At 38.8% G+C, this 20,673-nt stretch overlaps 1 long non-coding RNA gene across 1 annotated transcript in view; it reads right to left on the reverse strand.

Annotated features, from left to right (window-relative positions):
• Positions 1-20,673, reverse strand: part of LOC111752125 (uncharacterized) — a 62,238-nt gene that overhangs the window by 33,049 nt on the left and 8,516 nt on the right. The window contains exons 2-4 of the long non-coding RNA XR_002787121.2: positions 18,980-19,094; positions 10,751-10,846; positions 8,864-8,947 (exon numbers count right to left, since the gene is read on the reverse strand). This is a non-coding gene — a long non-coding RNA (uncharacterized LOC111752125). The remainder of the gene's footprint in view (positions 1-8,863; positions 8,948-10,750; positions 10,847-18,979; positions 19,095-20,673) is intronic.

The raw sequence follows: 20,673 nt of genomic DNA on the forward strand, positions 1-20,673 counted from the left end.
GTTCTTCTTCATATACTCCAGCTTCTCGGATTATTTGCTCAGCATACAGATTGAATAGGTATGGTGAAAGAATACAACCCTGACACACACCTTTCCTGACTTTAAACCAATCAGCATCCCCTTGTTCTGTCCGAACAACTGCCTCTTGATCTATGTAAAGGTTCCCCATGAGCACACTTAAGTGTTCTGGAATTCCCATTCTTCACAATGTTATCCATGAAATTAAATAGCACATCTAAATAATCCATGGATCAAACAAAAAATTAAAGAGGAATTTGAAAATAACGTGAATTCAGTTAAGATGACAACACAGTATAACAAGATTTGTAGGTTGCTTAGAGGGAAATTTATAGCTTGGAATGTTTTATATTTGAAAACAAAAACTCACCCATTGCTGTCAAGTCAATTCTGACTCACCACAACCCTACAGGACAGAGTAGAATTACACCCTTGAGTTTCCACGGAGCACCTGGTAGATTTGAACTGCTGACCTTTTGGTTAGCAGCCGAACTCTTAACCACCATGCCATCGGAGTTTCCGTCCATGTATTAAGAGTCCCAGAAACACTTAAAATTCCACTATGGAGCCTGCTGCACAAAGCAGGTAATATCACCAATATGAAAAGATAATACATTGTGATCAAGTGGAGTGTATCCCAGGAATGCAAGGTTGGCTTAAATTAAAAATCAATCAGTGTAATTCATCATATTAAAAAAAATAAAAGACAAAGTAGGTGATTATATCAATAGTTGCAGAAAAAGTATTGACAAAATTTATCACCCATTCTCAGGAAACGAGATAGAAGGGATCTGCCACAACCTGATAAAAAACAAGAATAAAAACCTTTTCTTCCAAAAACTTCTCACAACTTCTACTCGGCATTCCCCTGGAGGTTCTAGCCAATGCAGTCAGGCATGTAAAGATAAAGAAATGGGATTCAAACAATTAAGAACTTATCCAACTTCACATAGCTAGGAGGTAGAAGAGTCAAGTGTGCCTGCCTGCCTCTCTTCTGCTCTGACAACGCCCAGCTCTGCATCTGAATGGCAACTTCTGCCCCAGTAATGTGGAAGATATTTCATCCTACTCTTCTTATTAGGAGAGTTATTTCATGGGTGGGTTCAAGATAAAAACAGCTTCCACCACTGGGCAGAATCATGGAAGCCATGTTACTCTCTCTCTGCATGACACTATTAAAGATCCCTCTAGAATTATGCAATTTATCCTGGGTTTTGTAGGCGATTCTATGAGTGCAGCAAAAACCCATACAACGCAATAGCAATGTACATGGTGTAGGAAACATCTCACAGAAAAACAAAAATTCCTCTGCAAATATATCTTGCTTCCAACCTGTAAGGGACAGCCTTGAAGCCCAGAGTGTCTAAGGAATTAGCTTAAAGTCACAAACTAAAGAAGAAATGGGAAGGAGGAGGAGGTGGCTGGTTTTGAAAGAAATCCTGTAATTCCATTAATGGCTTTGTGTTCTGACCACAAAACTTCTATCCCTCTCTAACCCTAGCCATAGAAATATTCCTATGCTTATTGTGACAGTTTTATACATCCGTCTGGAATCAGAAGGTCTACTGATGTTTCCTTTTAGGAGTCCACATTTCTTTCTGAGAACAAGCTGAAATGTTAGAGCAAGGTGGGAGTTCTTCAAGCTAACAAAGGAAATGGTTGGAAAGACCCTCACTGAGGACACAAAGCAGGCCCTCTGGAGAGCAGATCTTCATCTCTAACCCCTTTTTGGAGGTTGGCAAGAATACATAATGCTTCTTGAGGGAGATTACGTGGGTGGTGGCCGCAGTGGCAGCAGAGCTGCACGTCAGCAAGTTGATTCAATGGAAGCACACAAGCTTTGCCAAGGCAAAGCAGAAAGAACGGAAGCTGCTGGTTCTAGGGTGAAGCTGGTGTCAGGTGTTGAGGACCTTTCCCATCCCTTGATGGGGCAAGAAACCAGCTCTCGCTTCCTTCTTTGCACAACTGCTTCACAAGCCCTTCAGCAATTGAAGTAAATAGATCTCTATATGGCTTTTTTTTTTTCCTTGATGAGTCATCCTCCTTCTTATTTCTGCCAATAGTGGAGCCCAAAGGCAGTGAATAAATTCTGAACAGTTGCTTAAACTAGTAAAGATGACTGGCTTTATTAGTGAACTTTCAGACGTTTATTAAGGGTCCTACTACATAACAAGCACTGCACTAGGCTTTGGAGAAGAATAGCTAAATTTTATTGTGTGTTTCATGCAAATGGCTAATGAGCTCTGCTGCTAACCAAAAGGTTGGCAGTTCAAGTTCACTCAGAGGTGCTTCAAAAGAAAAGCCTGGTGAGCCACTTCTGAAAAAATCAGCCATTGAAAACCCTAAGGAGCACAGTTCTACTTTGATATACGTGGGGTCACCATGAGTTGGAATCAACTCGACAGCATCTGGTTCTTTGTTTGTTTGTTTTATTGTGTGCCTACACTGAGTAAGGCACTGTGCTAATGATTTTATATATATTATCTCTGTTTAATATCAATGAAATCTTATTTTTTATGAGCTAGATATTATTTGCCTTTCCCAGATGATGAAATAGACTTAGAAAGGAAAGGTTAGTAGCTTGCTGACTGACAAAAAAGAAAAAATAGTGGCAAAGCCAGAATTTGAAACTACTTTTTTAAAAATTACAATGCCTGTCTCTAAACATCATGCTAAGCTCCTTTTAAATGGGACAAAACAGTTCCTGATCTCAAAGCACTGTATTTTTTAGTCTAGTTACCTATACCACAGATTGCTAGCCAGTAAATCAAAACTAGCTGTACACCTCAGAGCCGGATCTGAAAGACTGTGGATTCTTGCTGTTTCTGTACTCCCTTTTCTACCAAGTTTTAAAGAGATCCCTGGTTGTAAGGGAAAAGCCACTGGCAGGAAACCTCCTTTCCTCAGTTCTACTTCATTTGGGAATTTCATGTTCAACAACGTGCCCTCCTCTCAGGTCACAGAAGTAGAGCTAAGGGGAAGTTCCATGGATAAAGCTTATAACTTAAATGAATCACTATCTAATGTTAGAAAAACAGCTTTTGATACAGAATATGAAATAGGTTAGCACTAATTAAGGTTGTCGAGCTGTACTCTTTTCTGGGGTGCGCACCATTTTGCCTGACAATTGATCAGAGATGTGCCGGGCTTAGCAATAACTGATAATGTTACGATGTTAGAACTACTAAGTATAATGCATATACATGATAAAAACCCATGGCCGTGGAGTCAATTCTGACTCATAGCAACCCCAAAGGGTTTCCAAGGCTGTATATCTCTATGGAAGCAGACTGCCACATCTCTCTCCCACGGAGCTGCTGGTGGTTCTGAACTGCCGACCATAACACACCATAATATGTGCATATGTTATACATGTACATATAATAGATTATTATGCATGAATATGAGTATTTAGGAACCAGCCAAACATTCATTAAAATACATTTAATAATGAGCTACACTGATCAAATCATTTGAAGTCTCCAGTATGATATAAATGTTTATATTATTTTATTCATCTGTTATTTATTGGGCTTTCATTATGTCTTAGGCATATTAAGCTGTGTGTAAAGATATAAACAAAAATAGGTTGTTCCTGCCCTCAGAAAGCTCTCTTATCATTTTTACTTAATAATATCTTTCCTTTTTAATATCATCTGAAACACATTTCTAGTTTAACCTGGGATTTCCATTTTCTGCAATGTTTCAGACTAGGTGATTAGATACCCTGAATAACCTTCCTAATGTAAATTGCTAAAATGTTAGATAGATATAGGTATTTGTTTGTGTATCTACAATATTCTAAATGTATTGCTAAGCTAGCTGAAGCAAAAACAGAGTGATACGGGAAGGTGGGAGGCAAGTAAGTACAGAATCCAGCTTTGACCCTGAGAGAATCTGCTGAACCCTAGTGAAATTGAACTTATATAGAAGACTGCACAGAGCACAAAAGAAAGTAGACAAAATCTAGGGTACACTCCAGGTAGAAGGTCTAATCACAGCCCCCCATATAAAACTGAGATCACATTGGGATACAGTTTTCTCTTAGAAGTGGACAGCAAGGAAACTTGCCTCTTTTCACCTTGGCACTGGGTATAGAGGGGAAAATTCTCTCTTAAGAATTTGGAAGTATAAGGCAGCCCTCACACTGGGTTTTGGCCCAATTTCAAATTTTCTGGGTGGTCCAAACAAACTCAAGTAGAGATCTTAATATAAAGCTGTCCTGGATTTTCGTGCCCCCAGATGATGAGAAGAAGCAAATTAAAATCCTGTCTAAAGGAATGCAATTTCAACATGACCTAAGAGAAGTCTCTCAGATAATGATCCAAGGAATTTGAACCAAAAGTCAAAAACTACAAACACACAAGTAAATTAAGAACCATGAGTGACAGCCAGAAGAAATAACAGAGTGCAGAATCATACGGACAAAAACTTCAGATATGGAATTATCAGATGCTGAATATAAAATAAGAATGATATATTTTAAGGAATAAAGCTTTAAATATAAACAAGAAACAAGAGACTATAAAAAAATCTAAAGAAAACTCATTTGAAACTTTGTGACAATAAAGTAAATGAAATCGAACAATGAATGAGTTAAAACAGCAGATTAGAGAGATTTAGTGAAAGGAAGATAGGTCCAAAGAAAACATTCAGAATGTTTCTGAGAGAGACACATTAAAAATATGAAAGAGAGATTAACAGAACTGGAGGACAGAAGGAGAAGGTCCAACATACGCAAAGCAGAATTTCAGAAGGAAACAGAATAAGAGCACAACAATATTTTGAGATAATAGTAGAAAATTTTCCAGAACGACACTAACTCAGATCCAAGCATGATTAATAAAATTAAATCTATATATAGACATATGTCTAGGACATCAAAACAAAAAGAAAAAAGAAGGTTTAAAAACAGCCAGTGCAAATAGCTTAATCTGTGTTTAGTTCATCAGTTCAAAACAAAATGATAGCCAATCAAAGTTTCCAAAAGAAAAATTATTGCCATTTTTAGCGGATTTAGAGCCTTGATGAAGCAGTATTTGGAGCCTGGCTGCTAGACAAAAGGTCAGCACTTCAAATCTACCAGCTGCTCCTTGGAAACTCTATGGGGCAGTTCTACTCTGTCCTATAGAGTCACTATGAGTGGGAATCAAGTCGGCAACAACGGTTTATTTGTTTGATAAATGAATTAATTGTAAGCAGCAGATCCAAGGTGAAAGCCTGCTGATTCCAAAATCTGTGCTTTTAAACCTCAGATATGCTAACAAAACTCTTGAAGACAGCATTTGGGATGTCATTCACTTTGAAAATTAGATAGGATGCAAAGCTATGTTCTGGAAATTTGGATCATGCTGTATTGCTCTAACAGAGCCATAGCTTCCCTCTCAGTTTTTAAACTCTGCACAATGCTACCAGACAAATATACCCTATTTTCACCTTTGTCCTGCTACATCACTGATTAGAAACTTTGAAATGTTATGTACTTCTGAACACGTCACATCAAAACCCCTCTCAGTGCTGTGCAACAGAAATACTGCTGAGTGCTTGCACCCTAGAATTGGCTGGATGTGGGTTTAAATCCGAGATCCATTGCTTTCTGTATATGTGACCTGGGAAAGTTCCTAATGTATTTAAAATCTTAATTTCCTCAGTTGTAAAATAGGAACAGTAGTAATATCTGCTATTTGTTGTGAGGATGAAAAGAGAGAATACGTGTCAAATGCTTTTCACAGTACTTAGTTAAGAATAAGCTATTACTGAGGTTAGCTGTTACAATTACATAATCGTCTATTTCTCCATTTTTGTCTTCTACTACCCTTAAGCCACACCCTCCAAGAACTTCCTCTTATGTCCTGCTGACTCCTGCTTCAAGACCAGTTGTTCTCCAAGTGAAGTCCTTGCAGCATCAGCATCATTTAGGAACTTGTCAGAACTGCAAATCCTCAGGCCTTACCCCAGACCTACAGAATCAGGAACTCTGGAGGTGGGGCCCAGGTATATGTGGTTTAACAGGCTCTAAGCCATTGTTGGAAACCCTGGTGGTATAGTGGTTAAGTGCTACGGCTGCTAACCAAGAGGTCGGCAGTTCAAATCCACCAGGTGCTCCTTGGAAACTCTATGGGGCAGTTCTACTCTATCCTCTAGGGTCACTCTCAGTTGGAATTCACTTCGTAGAAAAGGGTTTGTTTTTTTAAGCCATTGTCATGCCGCTCAGCTGTTCTCAACAAGTAGGCTTTTACAAACACATGGAGAAGCTTTTGGTTGTCTCAGTGCTTGATGGTCCCTACTGGTAATTAACAGGGACAGAAATGCTAAATGCCCAGAATTACTTCTTAAACCGTCTCCTCCCCTGCACCTATTGTAATACCATACATTTTCCAAGGCTTCTTCATACATAATCTTCTTTGTCCATTTCAGCACAGACAATCTCTCACTTTTAGGAAGTATTATACTTGCAGTGGAGCCCCAGTGGCACAGTGGTTAAGCGTTCAGCTGCTAACAAAAGGTCAGCAGTTCAAATCTATCAGCCACTCCTTGGAAACTCTATGCGGCAATTCTACTTTGTCCTGTAGGGTCGCTATGTGACAGAATCCACTTGACAGCAATGGGTATTACACTTGCAGTAATAGTAATCAATTAGGACTTGACTATATATATTACATATATAATACAGTATTTTCTTATTTGTTATATCCCTGAAGGAGAATTCATATCTCTTCATTCTTCGGTAAACAGGCAACATTAATTTAGCAGCTAACAGCCTGGACTGTAGAGCCAAAATCCCTGGGTATTGTCATATACTAACCATCTGTAAATTAACTCAAAATTGAGATACTTATTGAAAAAAGAGATGGCTCAAGCTGTGAATAGAGTGAACTCCGTGTGGTAGAACCCAGTAATTCAAAATGCCACCTCAACAGTGACATTTTATAGGAAGGAAACAATGGCTATGAAACACTTATTTGATTGGTATTTACGAACTTAGATCATTGAAAGACATTACTTGATTGGTCATTACAGGCTTAGATCATACTCAATTGGTAGTAGATCATTTTACGGCAGGGCTTCCTGCTGTGGGAACTCATAAGACAAGGATTTCTGTGGCAGGACCTCGTGAAGCAGAAATTTCTTTAGAGGAACTTGTAAGGTAGCACTTCCTGTGGCAAGCTCTGTAAGGCCATTGGCTTAAAAGGGTATATATCTCTTTCTTAGATTGGTTACCGTGTGGCAATTATGTGGGCGTGTGACAGGGAGGGTTCACAGTGTAGTTATATCATCATGACCGGACTTTCCTAGCTTAGAAACAATACAGAAGATGGCTGCCACTGGAGGGAAAACAGAATCACCGAACAAAGAATCATACCCAAACCTCAAACTGGCCATTTCAGATCTTATCAGTTGCCCAATTTTTCTTTAATTCTCTTGCACAGTATGAATCTTAGCTTGTAACTTCATAGTGTGCATCCTTGGGTCGAGTTACCTAGCCTTTCTGAGGGTTTCAATTTCCTCAACTATAAAATGGGGCTAGTCATAGTACATACCTCAAAAGAGTTGTTGTGAGGATTAAGCACTTAGAGCTTGGCACAAAGTAAGTGCTATGTGAGTATTAGCTATTATTATTCTGTAGGATCCCCGGTCTGGCATAATGTGAAGAATTTACCTCATGCCTCATACATTACATTGATCAATTGATTGATCAATGATATTCTTAATTCGATTCTCAAATGTTCATTAGAAGACTCAGGGGAGCCATGATCATCAACTTTAAATTTATAAAGTACTGTCATGGAGAAGAAAGAATTTTCTTATCCTTCATTGTTTATAGGGTTTGGAACCAAAGTTTTAGGGTGAGAAAGGGAGTGCTTTTGGTCTGATGTCCCAGCTGCGTCTCTTTCTCCTTTACTGGTGACAGTGGAGGTCAAGGACTTGGGAATTTGGGATCCCAGCCATCTCTTTCATTTCCTCCTATTTTAGAGATATAAATGAGGACACAATCATATTTCCAGGGCCTTTGAGAATCTTTCTATTTGATTCATGTTCTCCTTAATGGTTTTGCTCAAAAAGAAACTGTTCCTGCCAATTTATGATGGCTGCCCTCCATCACCTGCCCTTTTGTTTCCCAGAAGCCCACAGGCTATTAGCCTAAGTATGCATCACTGGCAGGAGCCCTGCCTCTGGCAGCACTATTCACTGCATGGGCTAAGCACAGCATGGGGTGATGAAATGCACCTTGGAGCCTGCCCAACCAAATATGGAGTGCATCCAGAGCTGGAGGTGATGACATTTCATTCTGAGGTAGAAGGAATACACAGGGTTCTGAATGATTATATAATGAAGGCAAGAGGAGAAGGTGGTACATGGATGTGGAAAGAGAGCATCCCAGGGGTAGGCTCTGCATTTGTGATGAAGCCTAAGAAGGTGGTTTAGGTTCTATTCACCTTGTGATACCATGTCAACAAAGGTGACCAGAAATCCTGATGGAAGGATAGTACTAGTTATATTGTTCTTATTACTGGTGTGAAGGGAAAGAACAGAAGATCTGTGTCTTTGACCATTTATCTTTAAGACTTCCTAAAATTAAACTCTTACTTCACCAAGTAGCTATCTCGGGAAGCAAATTAGTTCATAAAAGATTTCAATAAACAAACATCACGGAAAACATTTTTGGTAACACTCAACATGTATTAAAATATGGTATCGAAGGAGACAATTCTAGCTGTGGTTCTCTGCTCTGTTGATTTTGTAGTTAAAAGAAAAAGGAGGAAGTGGAGAAGGAGGAGGAGAAGGAAAAGGAGAAAAAGAAGGAGAAGGGAAGATTGCAAATGTCATCTCAGTAAAGGCTTACCTTGGCAGGGCTTTCTGGACCACAGATTCATCCTCAGATTGGCTAGTTTCTTGCTTGCAATTGATCAGTTTAACCAGGAGAACTCTGATTGGGGAATAGACTCGTGCCAATGAAGTTCGCAAAAGGCAGATGATTAAAACCAGACTATTTCTGTGTTAATTTAAACTAAGAGATAGAAACTCCAAACAAACTGATAATCATATAAGCTTATAGCATCATTTTTTACCCTAAAGGGGACTCTATTTGAAAAAATTAAGATGAAAACACTGGTAAGTTAAAGGAAAGAGAGTTGAGTGGCTTCAAGAAACATTTTTCTTTTTTTTTTTTTTAAATCAGGCTCTGTTAGAGGGATTACTTTTCTCCATTCTTAATATATACATTAATATGAATCTTCCTATCAGTCTGTCAGAGATCCCTTTTTCTGCAATAGGACTAGGAACTCCTTGGAATATCCTTACACAGGCTCATCTTTTTGTTTATCAGGCTCAACAAATACAAGTTACTATGTCACAACTCCCCTCCAATGCATATGGCACACAACTCTAACCACAGTACTGTCTTGATGAGCCCAAGCCAAAACAAACCAGTTACCCGTGAAGTCAATTCCAGCTCTTGGCAACCCCATGAACTGCAGAGTAGAACTGTGCTCCACTGGGTTTTCAATGGATGTGATATTTTGGAAGTAGAAAGGCTTTCTTCCGAGGTGCTTCTGGATGGATTTGAACAGCTAACTTTTTGGTTAGTAGTTGAGCGCTTAACCATTTACATCACCCAGGGACTCCCTTAATAAGACCAGAGAGTCCTTAAACCTCTTTCTAAACTAGTGCTACAGGCAAAACTACTGCACCAATTTGTAATTCTGGTTCTAAGTTCTACTCTACTCTGTTCTACGTGCCATTACCATTACATCTTCCTTCTTCATTTTAATCTAATTTTCAAACTTATTGTAACATGTAGGTTTACATATAACTTCTCACTGATTATATACTAGGTTGGCAGCTTTAAAATGAAGTATAAGAAACTTTCATATCTGATATCTATATACTAATGCAAAGAGAATGAGGTCAACTTGAGATTTAACTTAATATGAACATATGGGTATCACTGAAATCTAAGGAACGACAATTATTTACAAGCATTAGAATGCTCACTAAGCATACTAAATATAAAATGTTCAAAAGAAGAATATCTAACTGATGAAGCAAGAAATAAGTACATGAGGGTAACAGAATTCCATAAACCTGAAGAAAAATGTTATTTGCCAGTAACAACAGCCATGTTCATTATTGCCTTTTTTAAATATTTTGAACTATAAGATGTTTCAACTTCTGTTTTTATTTCTTGGTCAAAATTATGCTCAGGAATGCAAATCTTTCTCAATCTTCTGAAAGATAACTTTAGGGGGACATTTAGTGAGGATAAAATAAACAAAAAAAGAGAAACTATATTTCTGGCATATTTTGAGTGCATCATCGAGGGTTCTGTCAGGAAAGTAGAGCCACTACAAGTGTTATAAGACAAGGAATTTATTATAGGAATTAGGCCTTAACAATATGGGAGTAGAGAGAAAGTGAAGGTCTGGACTAGGGAGTTAGAGGATTAGAGGGAAAGTCACTAACCAGTCCTCCTAAACATTAGCACAGCAGACAAGTTGGAGCTTGCAGGGGCATCTGAGAAACCAAGCTATCAGCCCGCAAAGTAGTATGTCAAAGGGGGTGCTTGTGAAGAGGGCTATAGGAAGCTGTTGCCTTTGGATGGAAAGGTCTGTCTGGGTCTGCCCCAAACACGTTAGTGAGCCTGGAACACTGTTAGTGAGTAGAGACATTACTGGGAAAAAAGAAGAGCTGGATGTGGAGAAGAAGAGAGTAAGGACAATTTAGAACTCACCATGCACCTCTGAGGTTTCCACGAAAACCTTCATGGCCTCTGTCCCACTTCCACATCTTAAATCTTGTGCATATTCCTTGTTTGGTCAGTTCTAACCTGGAATCACACAGGGAAGGGAATTTTAAGAACCATGGTTCCCAGCTTAACCAAGGTGACCAAAGAACCATCCAGCACAATGAGAGACTGGCCAGAGAACCAGGGACCATGCTTAAAATTAGATAAAAACCCAGCTGAGATAGTATCAAACTATTTGAACATTTGATGAGAAGGGAATCTCTTTCTCCTAAAACTAGGGAATCTGATATATGACTAGCTTAACTAAAAAGAATTTTATCTTCCCAAAGATTGAGGAAGAAAGGAGATTTGTACTTCTGAGCATAATTTTGACCAGTTGAAACATCTTATGGTTCAAAGTATCCAAGGAAAGGAATATTGGACACAGTTGGATCCTAGAATATTGACAACATTTCTAAAACATTAGGAAAGTTGTTTTCCAAAAGTTCAGAAAAAAGAGAAGGCAGGGATATTTAATTCCTGGAGGAGAAAGAACTCCTGACGGGAAAAGTTAAGTAACTAAAAGAATGAAATTACTCCTCCTCTTTCACCCCCACAATGACTGGGAACAAAGATGGTCCTTTACTAGAAGTCTTAGGTTGTTTTTGCTTGATTAGAAAGGGAGTGGAGAGGATGAAGGAAAGGAACTAACATTCCTCTGAATAAAAGAGTAAAAAAAACTCCAGTGTAAGAGAGGTAGTCTTACAAATTATGGTACATGGAAGAAAATATTGCTTTTCCTTCTTATTGGTTTAAAACATACTAGTTTTGAGAATTAATATTTTATCTCAGAAGGTGAGTGTGTGTGTCTATACTTTAGTGTGCACACAGTTGATTCTGTTGAACATTTGGAAGAATAAAGAACCTGTAATTCTTATTGGTGGGGAAGTCCTAGAAGGATTGAATTTAAATTGCACACTCCCAATCAGATTGCTTGGTTGGACTTGAAGAGACAATGTCTTTCTACAGCTAGTCCTGGAGTCCCTCCCTGGACATTGTTCTGAACTGACCAACTCAGACTTGGAACAATATACCCCTGGGAGAGAGGAATAGCTCCTGAGGTAGAGGATGGGGATTCCAAAAATGTGGGTATACAGATAGGCCCTCAGAAAGTTTTTCACAGCTAGGCCTTAGGATTCAGGAAGTGCATGTTTGCACATGCACAGAGGCTAGCAGTCATTACAAAGGCGAATAAGATCACACATCTGTGATCTCTAGTCATTCTGACATAACTAGAGAACAATACAGCAAGATGGCGCTGGTGACATTATAAGAAATTATACCTGGAACCAGATCTAGTTTATGAGACTTGTTGAAGGCAGTACTGGCAGCCACATAAAGTGTGCTGAAGATTCAAGGTGACATATTTGGTGGAATAAAAGGCTGGTGAGCCCATGACCTGGATGTATCTTATCCTGGACAAGTAAATGACTGTCATTACCCCAACCATGTCCTTTTCTTGAACATTCCTTAGCTCTCTTTCTTCTAGCATCCTTTGCTGAAATGCATCCTTAAGCATACTGCAATAAAATTTAATTTGGTATAGATATGCAAATTAAATATGTACCATACATATAATATATACATGATATACATGATTGATACTATATGTATATTATATATACAAAGGTAGGTCAAAAAGTATTGCTACAAAATCATAGAAACCTTTATTAAACAAAAATATCAAAATGTGAATCTATTGCTTTTCTACTCACCTTCCATCTAGGTCTATACGCTTCTGAAGACGGTGTTTCCATCTCTCTAACCCTTCCCAGAAGAATTCTGAACTCTTCAATTTACACCACGTCAAAAAGGCAGTTTGGGCAACCCTGAGAGAATGAAATTGTTTTCCTTTTCAATGTTCTTTGAGTTTTGGGAACAAAAAAGAAATCTGAAGGGTCAAGATCACGGCTGTAGGGTGGATATGGTAAGACTTCTCAACACAACTCTCTTAGGACAGCCCTTACTACCCTTGAAGAATGAGCAGGTATGTTGTCGTAATGGAAAAAAATTCCTCAACGCAAATTTCCTGGCCTTTTTCTCACCAATACCGTCATAGATTGAACTATGTTCCCCCCCAAATATCTGTGAACTTAGCTGGGCCATGATTCTCAGTACTGTGTGGTTGTCCACCATTTTATGTGATTTTCCTATATGTTGTAAATGCTATCACTATGATGTAATAAGATGGATTAGCGGCAATTATATTGATGAGGTCTGCAAGATTAGGTAGTGTCTTAAGTTAATCTCTTTGGAGGTATAAAAGAAAGAAGGAAGAAGAGAGACATGGGAACCTCACACCACCAAGAAAGCAGTGCCAGGAGCAGAGCGTCCTTTGGATCTGAGATTCCTGCGCTGAGATGTTCCCAGACCAAGGGATGAATGATGACAAGGACCTTCATCCAGAGCCAACAGAGAGAGAAGGCCTTCCACCGGAGCTGACGACCTGAATTTGGACTCGTAGCCTACTAGAAAGCGGAAGAATAAATTTCTCTTTGTTAAAGCCATGCACTTGTGGTATTTCTGTTATATCAGCACTAGAAGACTAAGACAAATGCAGTTTTAAGTTTTCTGAAAACTTCTTCATAATCTGCCCCCGTGATTGTCCTGTGTTCTTCAAGAAAATCTACCAAGATTATCCCTTTAGAATCCAAAAAAACAGTCTCCATAACCTTCTGAGCGGTCTCCCCTCACTTGGCTCACCTTTGATGTCTTCCTGACCTTCCTTAAAATGCTTGATCCATCTAAAAACTGTTGTTTTGTGTAGCATTTCCATAAACTTGTTGCAAAGCTTCAATGATTTAGGAAGATGTCCGCTTGAGTTTTGTTAAAAATTGATATTAGCCCTGACCTCAAAATCGTTTTTTTTCATGGTACAAAAAGTATTCTTTTTTTTTTTTTAAGGCACCCTAATGAGACTAAGACAAGTGCATTACTGAGAGAACTTGCCTGCAGCCATCCACTGATAGCAGAGACATGTTTAAACACGTTTTGTTTGAAATAAACCCAGACGTGTATGAACTGGAGTCTAGTAACAATACTTTTGACTTATCCCCGCATGTATATGTCAGCGGGCTCATATTCTTCCACCTTCAAACTCAGTTTTCTGTGGAACTAATTCAGTCATATAGCAAAAATTAAAAGAAAGTGGCATTTTAATAACAAGCAATAGGTTGAAAGGACAAAGCTTTAGAGAGGTGAGGCTGAAGTTTGTTCTAACAATATGCCTGTATCTCACACATACAACCCCTAGTCCTGCTACAGTTCTGTTTGTTCACCAGCTGCAGGCTCAACTTATATTGGGACAAATTTTTAGAATACGGAGCATTTATAAGTATAGATTGTTTGCACCGATTTAAGTTAGAGGTATTTTGAGATACAATTTAACAGCCATTAGACTTCCGGCTATGATGGAATAGCTTGTATCAGACCATCTTCCTGCCAAGAATAATTATCAAAGGTGGAGAATAATTTAAAAAATAAAACAATAGCTGAGTTTGAAAGCATTGGTTGTTAATCAAGGCAGTCAGGACATTGGGGACCAAGATCCCAAAGGAAAGGGAATCCCATGCTTTTCCCATCTAAGCATTTGCCAATTATAAGTGACAGTGGCTGAGGAGAAAAAAATGTAGTTCAGGGCAATCAAGGGAGCCAGGGCTTGCGAGTGAAGAGACCCACATAGATGTGAGGCCAATATTTTGTGCTGATTCTCTTCCTTAAGGCATTTGTCAAATGGTAAGTTACCGGGAGCAAGAGCCCAAGAAGCCAAACAGAAAATCACAACTAAGGGACCAAAAAAAAAAAAAAAAAAAAAGCCTAGGAGATAAAAATTAGAGTTCAGGTCCTTCCAAGACAGAGGGGTGCTACTAAACCTATTCTTGTTGTTAGCTGCCATTGAGTCGGCCCTGACTAATGGTGACCCCATGTACAACAGAATAAAATGCTGCTAGATCCTGCCTTTTTTTTTTTTTTTTCAGATCCTGTGCCATCTCTATAATCGGTTATAGATTGGACCGGGGTGCTCCAAAGGGTTTTTACTGACTGATTTTTCTGAAGTAAATCAACAGGACTTTCTTCCTAGCCCTTCTATTCTAGAAGCTCCCTTGAAACCTGTTCAGTAGCATAGCAACCTGCAAGCATCCACTAACTGATGCGTGGTGACTGCGCATGAGGTACGTTGGCTGGGATGAAAAGCATTGGTCAGAAATTGAACCCAGGACTCCTGCATAAAGGCAAGAATTCTACCACTGAAACACCAATGCTATCTGTTTAACCGAAGTAATAGCAAAGAAGAAATAAACCAGGCCTCACAAAGAATGAAACACAGACTTGAATGATCTCAGTCTCTGTTTATATCTGTTCCTAGTTTAACTGCGTGCCAGAAAGGGGGTGGGGGGGGGGAAACAGTAAACCTATGCTTAGTGATGAAATAAAAATTTCTCCTGCTATCAGGAATAATACAACCTCTGGTCAACATGAAATGGAGTTCATAGCAAGTGATATGTGGGAGGAAAAATAAATAAAAATATAAGGATGGGAAAAGTAGAAATAAAAAGTTCACTGGTTGCAGATAATAGCTGTAGAATATCCAAAAGAACCTACAAACTATTACATGATTTCCAAGAATGCTAATACAAGGTCAATATAAATATCGATTGTATTTCAGTGTACAGTAACAATAGAAAGTGTCATTTAAAAAAATACCATTTGCAATAGTTTTTAAAAGATATCAAACATCTAGGAATAAATCTAATGAAATGTGTACATGACCTCTGCACAGAGAATAATAAGGAAGATTTAAACACAGAGGACTGAAACATGTTTATGGATTAAGTGACTCAATAGTGTAAAGATTTCATTTCCTTCAAATTGACCTAAAGTTTCAAGATATCCCAATCAAAATCCCAGCAGGTCTTTTGAAATTGACAAGCTGATTCTAAAATGTATAGGGAAATATGAAAAGCCCAAAATTGCCAGTATAATCTCAAAGAAGTAAAAAGTTGAAAAACTCATACGACTAGGCATTAAATCTTACTATAAAGTTACAGTAATTAAGACTGTGTGATATTGGCAAAAGGGTAGATAAATAGATCAATGAAACACAATAAAAGTTCAAAATCAAATTTACTCATATAGTGTCACTTGATTTATCACAACCTTTTCAATGCATAGTGCTGGTTCAGCTGGTTGTCCATATGGGAAAAAAAATGAATTCTGAGTCTATCTCACATCATACACACAAAAAATTCAGTTCCAGGTATATGGAAGACTTAAATGTCAAAAGGAAAAAATGAATGCTTCTAAAAGTTAAAATAGAACATCTTTATGGCATTGCATAGATTTCTGAAATAATATACCACGGCACTAGTCATAAAGAAAAATAAATAATAAATAAGAGTTGATTAATATTAAGAGCTTCTGTTTATCAAAAGACACGTTAAGAGAGCAGAAAGGGAAATCACATGTGAGAGAAGATATTTGTTATACGTACATCCAACAAAGGACTCGTATTCGGAGTATAGAAAGAATTCCTAATTATTAAAATAGAAAAGACAGGCAAGTCAATTACAGAAAAGGGCAAAAGAACAGACTCTTCACAAAAGGTGATATTAAAATGTCCAATAATAGTATGAAAACATGCTTAACCTCGTTAGTCATCTGAGAAATGCAAATTAAAACAATGTAATGATTGCATACCCATCAGAATGGCTAATATTGGAATGAAAAAAACACTGGAAATACCAGTGTTATCATTGATATGGATTGTGGATCACTCACACACTGCTGGTAGGAATACAAATTGGTAGCACCACTTTGGAAAACTTTAAGTATATGCACTCAAATCTCAGAAACTTCACACTGAGAGTATGTATGCAATAGAAATGCATACACATTGTACCAAAATACATGTTCGTGAATATTCATCGCAGCATTATTCATAACAGGAAAAATTGGAAACAATTAAAATATCAGCAATATACCCACAAGTGATAAATACACTGTGGTATGACTACAATGGAATGACATAAAGCACTGAAAATAAACTATTATAATATGCAGCAGAATGGATGAACCTCACAAATCCAAAAGAGTATATTCTATATGATTATATTTATTTAAAGTCTGAAATCAGGAAAAACTAATTTCTGATACTAGAAACCTGAATAGTGTTATGTTTTGGTTGGGTAACGACAGGGAGGCATTAAAAGTGAGGGGTTCTTGGTTGCTAGTGATGTTCTATTTCTTGACCTGAGTGGTGGTCACACGGGTGTATTTACTTTAGGGAATTACTGAATTAGTCAGGCTGTACCCTGGCGATTTGTGCGTTTTTCTGCTTTTATGCTGCACATAGTGGTTCTCAACTAGGAATGATTTTGTCTCCCAGGGGGCATTTGACAATTTCTGGAGACATTTTTCTTTGTCACAACTGAGAAAGTGGATTGACATCTAGAGGGTAGAGACCAGGGATGAAACTAAACATCCTACTAAGCACAGGACAGCCTCCTACAACAGAGAACTATCTACACATCAATAAAACCAAGTGTTCAAAATAAAATACCAACAATATAATAATAATAATGCTAATTTGAATGGTTTACACATCACCAGCATAATGTGTTCCTTGACGTGAGCTAAGATGCTTTTACACTGTGTCCACCTGAGCTGTGTAAGCCAGTCTGTGTCAATGTGTGGCAGGCCTATAGCCAAGGTTCAAAGTTCTGCACAAGCGTGGAGAAGCCACATGCTGAGTGAAGGAACGAGGGCCTAACGCAGGAAATGTGGAAAAATTAATGCATTCATCTTTAACATTCTCCATGGTTTCCCTTTAACCTCCCCCTAAACTAACGTGTGAGGTGAAAGCTACCAGGGGTAGTTTGTTAACTTTTGCAACTCCAGTGCGTTACAGTTATTACATATAATAACCACTATTTGTTGACTGAATAAATAGGTCTCCCTGATGTCTCTCCTCCTAACCATACGTATCATCCCCTAATGCAATAACACCTCTTACTCTGCCCACCTTTGTCTCCCCAATGTCTCCGGCTCCAAATTAATTTTCCCTTCCTTTTTTCTCAGCTCAAAACTTACCTGGTTTACCTGCCCTGCACTTCTACCAGGTAACCTGCTGATTTCTATGATACACTAATACATGCCAAGGTTTTAATTATGCCAGAGGATTGGTATGCTACCTACTTTCATATTTTCATTTTAAAAGGGTTGAAGACAGTTCCCTAGCCCAAAGCAGTGGCTAAGGCTAGGAATTCCACACACTTAGGACAGGCCTGTGAGAGACAAAAATAAAGAAGGGCAAGAAGACTTTTCAGTGACTCTCCGATCAAACACTGAAAAGGGCTGTTGCTTATTATGGTTGGAAGGAACCTCGGTAAGAAGATTCATGTGTGTTTATCACATTTATGAAGTCTTCATAAATAGGGTAGAGAGTGTAATAGCAGGAGTGCTCATACTGATATTTTTAGAGACTGTGTAAGCTTTCCATATGTGCTAGGAAGAACAATGGACCCCCATCGAAGGTGTCCATATCCTAATTCCTGGAGCCTGTGAGTATGTTACGTGACAAAGAAGAATTAATGCTGTGGATGGAATTAAGGCTACTAATCAGTTGACCTTAAAATAGGGAGATTATCCTGAATTCGATTCCTGGGTAGTGCAAAGAGTTAACTCGCTTGGCTGCTAACCGAAAGGTTGGAAATTCAAGTGTACCCAAAGGTACCTCAGAGGAACGCCCTGGTGATCTACTTCTGAAAAATCAGCCATTGAAAACCCTGTGGTTCTACTCGGACACACATGGGGTTGCCATGAGTCCAAAATCAACTCAGCAACTGCTGGTGGTAGTGAGTCCGGGGTTACCCAGGTAGGTCCAGTGTAGACACGAAGGTCTTTGAAAGGGGAAGAAGGAGGCAGAAGAGAACCAGAGACATGGCACCATGAGAAGGACTCAGCCCAAATTTGCTGGCTTTGAAGATGGAGGCAGAAGGCCCTGAGCCAAGGAATGTGGGCAGCCTCTGCCAAAAAAAAAAAAAAAAAAAAAAACCCATTGCCATCCAGTCGATTCCAACTCACAGCGACCCTACAGGCCAGAGTAGAACTGTTCCATAGAGCTTCCAAGGAGCACCTGGTGGATTCAAACTGCTGACCTTTTGGTTAACAGCTTACCTTTTAACCACCACACTACCAGGGTTCTATCCTGGAGCCTCCAGAAGGAACGTAGCCCTGCTGACTTCTTGATTTTAGCCCAGTGAGACCCATTTTGGACTTCTGGCCTTCAGAACTGTAAGATGATAAATTTATGTTGTTTTAAACCACTAAAATAATGTGCAATTTGTTACAACAGCAATATACATAATAATTAGATTATTATGTGTATTAATAATACACGATGTAAACCGGTTGAGGAAAAGCCACAGACCACCCAAAAACTGATAATATAAACTAATTATATTTGGTTTTGGAATATATGGAGCCCTGGTGGTGAAGTGGCTAAGCACTTGGCTGCTAACTGAAAGGTGGGTGGTTCAACTCATCAGCCACTCCACTGGAGAAAGATGTGGCAGTATGCTTCTGTGAAGAGTACAGCCTTGAAACCCTATGGGGCAGTTAGTTCTACTCTGTCCTATAGGGTCACTATGAGTAGGAATCGACTTGATGGCAATAGGTTGGAATATAGTCAAAGGGAGCACACATATATCCAAGCAACCACACACACACACACACACACCTACTTGCATTTTTAGCAATTTACATTTCTGCCCATGACGTTCACCTTCTAATTTGATCTCAATATTAAGAATTCAAGGAGAGACCTGGGCAGCAAGGGACTGGTTGCAGTTACTACGAGTTAATTGAGAGATAACTGAATGCCTGCATAGGCATTGTCTGCATGGCCTGGGATTAAAATCGAATTGTGCGAAAGGGGAGAGAAAAGCTTGTTTACTCTCTGACAGAGTGTATCTGCAGAACAAAGTGGTCCTTTTGCTGATGAAGTTGATGATTTTCAGATTGGCAAAACTAGGTCATAAAATACACACAGGTGCAAATAGATATCTGCAAATAAAGAAAAAGTAAAACAAGTAATTTGAGGTTGCTGGGAGATAGCTATGAGTCGGAATCTACTCGACAGCAACAGTTTTGTTTGTTTGTTTTGGTTTTGGGAGATAGGTAGTTAATTAACTCCATCTCCAAGAATATTTCAAAGCCAGTCTATGATCCAAACTGCAGAGCTAAACCATGCACTGAGTGGCAACCAACGGTAGAGTTAGGGAGGCAAAATCAACCATAATCCTATCAGCCCCATCACTCAAATCACTCTAAATAAACATTACAAAAATAAAAAAGAAACAAGACAACCAAGCCTGTTGCCATGGAGACAACTCTGACTCATGGTGGCCCCACATGTTTCAGAGTAGAATTGTGCTCCATAGGGTCTTCAAGGGCTATAATCTTACACATCTAGGTCCCTAGGTGGCACAGATGGTTTACACTTGACTACTAAACTAAAGGTAGGCAGTTCGAACCCACCTGGTGTTGCTGCAGAAGAAAGCCCTGGCAATCTGTTTCTCTAAAGTTTACACAAAGAAAATCATATGGAGCAGTTCTACTCTGCAGCACATGGGGTCACCATGAGTCAGAACCAACTCTAAGGCATCGGGTTTGTTTTAATCTTATACATCTAACCCAAGTAAAAACAAGGTTACTATGTAACAGCTTTAGAATATACGCACTTTCTATGTAAAAGCAGCGTCAGAAGTCCTCTACCCCCCATTTCCACTAAATTACAGCCCCCAAGTTCTTCCTATATGGAAATTCTGGAGATAGTTTTATTTTCTTTCTTTATTTTTTACACAAAGTAA

This window comes from Loxodonta africana, chromosome 7, assembly GCF_030014295.1.
Source record: "Loxodonta africana isolate mLoxAfr1 chromosome 7, mLoxAfr1.hap2, whole genome shotgun sequence".
Lineage (NCBI taxonomy): Eukaryota > Metazoa > Chordata > Mammalia > Proboscidea > Elephantidae > Loxodonta > Loxodonta africana.